We start from the raw sequence: 6,493 nt of genomic DNA, 5'->3' as shown, positions 1-6,493 counted from the left end.
TCGACGGTAATTTGTTCACCCACCGTAATACTTATGTTATCTTGAGAGAAGCCACTAGTGAAACCTATGGCCCCCGGGTCTATCTTTTATCATATAAGCTTTCAATCTACTTTATTTGCATCTTTACTTTTTGCATCTATATTATAAAATACCAAAAATATATTTATCTTATCATACTATCTCTATTAGATCTCACTTTCACAAGTGGTCATGAAGGGATTGACAACCCCTTTATTGCGTTGGTTGCGAGTTCTTTTTTTGTTTGTGTAGGTGCGTGGGACTTGTGAGGAGCCTCCTACTGGATTGTTACCTTGGTTCTCAAAAACTGAGGGAAATACTTACGCTACTATTGCTGCATCACCCTTTCCTCTTCAAGGAAAACCAACACAAGCTCAAGACGTAGCAGGCACCCCACTATATCGAGCCTATATCGAGGTGCTGGTTATGTAGAACAAATTTCTTGGAGTCCGTGCTCAGCCCTCCTCTATCTCTCTTCTCAGCCAGCCAGCGGACGCACGGAGCCCATCATCTGTTTGCTCATATGCGGTCCCACATGTTAGTGAAAACGCAAGAGGACCCACTGAACCTGCACATCTTTCACCTCGACGTGCTGGTGATGAAAAACAAATCCAGTAAAGATCTTCGGTGGCCGCATTTGGAGTTACTCAAGAGTAGTAAGATTCTATTTATAGTTTAACCCAAGATGCACATCACGTGCCTTCAACTACCACTCTGTTTTCTTGCATGACACGACCTGGATGCTGGATGTCCCATGTGTCGGCAAAAGAAGGAAGAACCCGACCAAATCTTGGGTTGTGCTCTAGGATTAGACTAGTTGTGCTAACTTAAAATTTTATTGTGTAGAATGGATGCAAGTTTTGGTATTGGGAAGAAGAGCACGACCACCGCATCCGAAAAATGGCCCAGACACGACCCCATTGCCCTACCCAAACAGACAGAATCCGGGCAAAACGGAGGTCCGTTTGGGGTCGTGCGTTGGAGTTGGCCTTACAAGTGGGACCGCAATTGAGATAACCAACTATCGGCAAAATCCCACCTCGCCCGCCGTGCGATGGCTGAGTTAGAGAAACGACGAGGTTGAAGAGATTGTTGTAGCACGGACTCCAAGAAATATGGTGTTAGATGAAAGTCGTGCTGGTGGCGTGTGTCGTACTCCTAGACGTGAATGCTTGTTCTGGCCCATGCCACCCTACTACTCCTACTACTTATAGTAGTAGTATCGAGGATTTGAGGTGCTGGTTACATACAACGAACACATTAACATATGGCCCACCTCACACTGTGGCCAAATTTCCTGGAGTCTATGCTAGGTTAAAAAGTGTTATTTGTGAGGGTGGGTGGCTGGTCTCAAGTTTAAAACGTGTTGTATTACGTATACGTAAACGTAGAGATAGTGCAACAGTTCTGAAAGTTTGAACCCAAATATCAGAATGCAATTTCTACTGGACTCATCCGAGGACCTAGGATGATGGGATTCACAGCTACAGTAAAAACACCCGTCCGACGCGCGAAGCATGTGAAGCTAGTACAAATAGTGTACTATTGTTGATTGGCCTCATTCGATAACCTGTTGTAATGCACGTATAATTATGTATTATATGCTCCTTCTCGGTCATCGGGAATCTATGTTCTTCCACTCTTTCGTTTAAGACATGAGCTTTGTTCATCCTTTTGCCGACAGGCGGGACATCTACATGCCTCCATTTTAAAAAGCATACTATATGCCTCCATGACACACGGGACATCTAGCATCAAGGTGGCGTGTCATGCACGAAAATGGAGATATGCAGTGCGTAAGTGAGTCGTGCACTTCGATGGCACCTAGAACTACACAATATTTTTTCTCCTCGATGGCACGTGAATAGTGCACGTACTCAATGACAGAGCACGGGATGGTAGCCATGGACATGGTTGGCCCTTTTTGAAGAGAGTACTAATAAATAACTTTGATGTGTCCCATCAACTCGCAGAACGACGAGAAGCTTGCTTACCTTCTCCCTCGCCAACGCGTGTGTGGTGGCTCGCAGCACGAGGAGAAACTTTTGCTTACAAGCGGTGGACCTGCAGCAGTTCATTTGGTGTCAGATTGCTAGAAGTACTACTGTAGTACCATAATTATTGTTCGACTTCCGGAAGAGGAGAAGAGCCAAGCGCAAGGTCACCTACTAACCTAGTACAGTACTAATATAGCCAAAGCTGGTCCACCTTTTTAGAGCATGGTTAATTAATATAGGCGGCTCTTTCAGCGACACATCATTTAGAGCAAGTACTCTCTTCATAGGAAAAAAGGAAGTGAAACAAAAGTTGGAGTGGATGCTAGATTGTTAATTAAAACATGATTACATATCAAAAAAAGTCCTATAGCATTCTATCCTATGAATCAAACGACCAATGTAGGAAAATTATGAGGAGAGTCTCTCCAACAGTGTTCCTCGGCTCGCACCTAGCATCACGGTGGTCGAACTTGGAGTCATTCATCTGGTACACGTGGCATCTCAGATCTGGACACAAGGTGACACGACCTCTCACTTCATCCGCCATTTGAAGCGGCGCGCCGGTGGAGGACTAGCATACTCCAATATTAGGTTGGCTCTATGTGATGTGGCAACTTCATATACTAACCGGATGCTGGCTATACTACTAGGGTACTCACACTCCAAGAAGTGACTCGAAAACCATTAATAAAATGAGCCTATGACATGCATTTGCAAATGTACCATTCATTGCATACAACAAGTCATCAACACACAATGACAACGAGGATACATGTTGGATTATAGATTATTTCCAACAAAACATTCTAGTAAATACTGAAGTTTTCATCACACAACAAATAACAAGCAATGGAATGAACTTCAACTCAACCAATCCTCGCCATTGGAAACACTTGCTTTGAACCATAGGTGCTCTGGGAAGGGCCAGCTATGTCAATATTGAGAGCAACGCAGGACTGATCATTCAGGCTGAAGCGGCATATATCAGGAGCGGGGTAGGGAACCACCGCAATGTCCGAGGTATAGATACAGTTACTTCTCATAAATGTTAGTAACGTTGTGTCAACAACAGCTGGATCGCCTTTAACCATCATTGGATAGTTTGGTCCAAGGAAGAGCAAGTTTTCTCCAAGACTATCAATACTGAACCAGGGAGAAGGTGTTGGCGCTAGCACACTAGTATCCATCCCGAATACCCTACAACGGGTGTTGGAATAGGTCTGGAGAGGGCGACCATGGGAGACAACATGTGCTCCCTCAATAGTAACAATCTAGTGCACTGTATACAGACAAGAAGAGGTGATCCATCGGAATTAGTTGCCAGGCACCACTGAGTATATAAGTCCTGCTCGTCCTCATGCTCATGATCATCACCATCGTCATCTCCCCCTTGGTTATAAATATTTTCAAGTATAGGTGGTGGAATGTTCACAGGACCTTGGAAACACAAGAAGAAGGTTAATTAGTAAAGGGAAACTTGCTAACCCACAGGCATGTGGATGAAACAAATATAATTACAGTGGAAAACAAACGTACCAAAACTACGAGGATCCCATACAAAAATAGTGCCACGAGTGGTGGAAGCAAACACAAGATCCTCGTATTTAATTGCATCATAGTACTCATCATCCGTGTACAGAAACTGATTTTTGAGCAATATCCATGGACGAACCGTGGAATCAGTAACGACAGCAACAAGCTTGTCGAAGAGAGCAACAACTTCATAGTTCTTGTAATTCCAAGAGCGGTTGGGAAGTCGATAAATTGCTATCTTTCGTAGATGACAACCACCATGATCGTATTTGAACGTATGTAGATCATCTGTGTGCTCCCTCAGGGCACTCTGAGATTTTTGGAAGTGGAATCCGCTGACGAGTGTACACATTCACAAGTACCCACTCGCAATTGTATCCAATATAAACAACCCAATCTCCATTTGCGCCAGCCCAGGCCTTACCCTTAAGCGATGGCATCTTGACATCACATGTATCATTCTCAAGTGGCATCAACTTGCACAAGGCAAGGCCTCTGTCGTCCGTGCCCATGCGAATAGGCTTATAGAGAAGAAGATAGGGGAGATCAAACCACTCCTGGACCCTTGGGTTCCTTGTAATGATGTTATTAGTTGAGTCAAGAATGGTCTTGAACGAACCTGCCATGCTAGCCAAGGTGATGACGTCACACCGATCAATGAGTTCCTCCACCACATCATCTTTCAGATCGGGGCAAGAATAACGGGGTCGTTTCCGGCTTATTCCCTCCATGGATAAGACGATCGAACAATGGCAGAAGGAAGGGTGAAGGCAAATGGAGGAGGGAGGAAGAGCGTGCGACAACAGTTCCAAATCGAGAGGGAAAGGCGAAGAGTCGGTGGACGGTTGCTAGTTTGCCACGGTACATGAAGAGGCGCCCCGGCCTACACGTCCGTTCGGAAATACTAGTAAAAAAGGACTCATCGTTGTCTCACTGACATGTTGGAACGGGACCACATGTCAACGAAACATGGTGTGTAATTTCTCGTGCAAAATGCGATCTGGTCGCGTTGGCCTGAGGTGTCACATTAGTTATCAACCTTTATTCTTTTTAATGGCGTGCCGTTCAGTTTTGAAGCACGACTAACTGGTATTGTATGCAGAGAAAATATAAACTACTCTACCACTACTCCACCTCTAGTATTAGTAGTATAAAAAAGATATATAGGCTGGAGCTTCAGCGCTTTCTTACTAAGGGCTGCCCACTTGCTTCTCACACTATCACCCTCTCTCTAGATCTAAAAAATATGACCTCTCTCCCTCCTCACCGGTGGTCGCAGATCTGCCGGGGAAGAAAAGGACGTGCAGTGTTGATGCACTTGTCGTTGGTGAGCGAGGTCACGCACTGGCGACAAGGTTGTCCTCTCAGACCTAGCTCCTGCGCGGGATGGCTCCGTCCCCAAGCTCGCTGCCGTAGTGTGTGTGGAGGACAACGACCATGAGCGAAGCCACTTCCCGCTGACCCTCAGGTATGCTACCTCTTTTCGAACCATACCCTTGTTCTATTGCCCCATCTGCCACGTCGCTGCATGTGGATATTTTTCCACTCCACCATCTTCCCAATTTGCTATCCTCTGCTCTGCTGGTCACGCAGACGAAAACCTTAATTTGCACTATTAAAGGAAACCCTACTTCATTAAGACTAATCCATGTTTGGGTTTAATAAGGAAAGGAAGGGAGACTGTACTGTCCAAGAGAGTAGGCATCGAACCCGCATCTAGGTTAAAAAGGGGAAAATCAGTAGCTAAGGACGAGTCTCGTGTCTCTTGGTTGAAGAAGGGTAGAAAGGCATGGCAACACAATAGAGAATGACCAGGTCGATCGGTTTGTTGTCCTCACATAGGAAAAAGGTGGCTAAAGAGAACAAAAATGGGACGTAATCCACATATGCTGCCTGGATATTTGTTGCTCTGGGCAACCATACCTCCCTCACCACTCTATGCGTCCGTGGAGCTACATCATACTGGTGCGCCCACTGTCCGAATGGGCCTCCCATGCTCTTATTGCCACTTTTTTGCTATTAGTATAATGCCAGCAGTCAAGTCAAGCAATGCTACTGCTAAAGTGATGCCACATTTAACTAATGCCGCATTCAGTCTAATTACACCGAAAAATTTAAGCAATGTTATTTAATGTCACTGGATTATTTCAGGGTTAGCTGTTGATTGTGGATGTATTGAAGATTTTTCAGCTAAGGCATTCTAATGTTGTTGCACAGTCAGTATACCAACGATGAAACTTGTTACTACCTTCAGATTTTTGCAGTGTTAATGCTTATAGATTACATACCTCACTTTCATGAGATAAGTTAATTTTTTTGTATAGTGTCACCAAAATGCCAAGGTGTTGATGTCATTTTATTTTGGTTAAACTGCACAAAAAATTATGAAGACAAGAGGAAATGTCAAGAGTGGGCACCTCCTCCTCCGGCTGTTCTCTTGATTCGTTCGATCAAGTTTTTATGTTTGATCGATTATCAAGATTGGGATAGCAATTTTTAAGGTCCCCACGAGTTCGAAATGATATTTACCTTGGAGGTACATGGTTTGCAATTTTTTATACTGTCATTAGTTAATAATGCTAGTTACCTTCAGACTTTTGTATTTGGTTTAATGCTCATGCACATCTAGTATACCAATGTTGAAACTTGTTACCTTTACATTTTGTATTGTTAATTCTTATAGAAATTTTCTAGTGCTAGAGTTTATTGAATTTTATTCAGTAAAACCATTATAATGTACCCTATAATAAAATAACTACTCTACTATTGCACTAGCCACTGGATTAGTGTATATTTGTAGTATTCGAATGGTGTTGCATTAGCGTATGGACATAAATAAAGTGTGGCAAGCTTTCCCAGATATGTGCTCAAGAAAACTACTACCTGTTTTTCTAAATACTAGAAGTTTGGTTACTTTAAATTGAACCGCGAAAACGTCTTATATT

This window comes from Triticum dicoccoides, chromosome 5B, assembly GCF_002162155.2.
Source record: "Triticum dicoccoides isolate Atlit2015 ecotype Zavitan chromosome 5B, WEW_v2.0, whole genome shotgun sequence".
In the NCBI taxonomy this organism is placed as follows: domain Eukaryota; kingdom Viridiplantae; phylum Streptophyta; class Magnoliopsida; order Poales; family Poaceae; genus Triticum; species Triticum dicoccoides.
Note: the sequence above shows the minus strand (reverse complement) of the source record.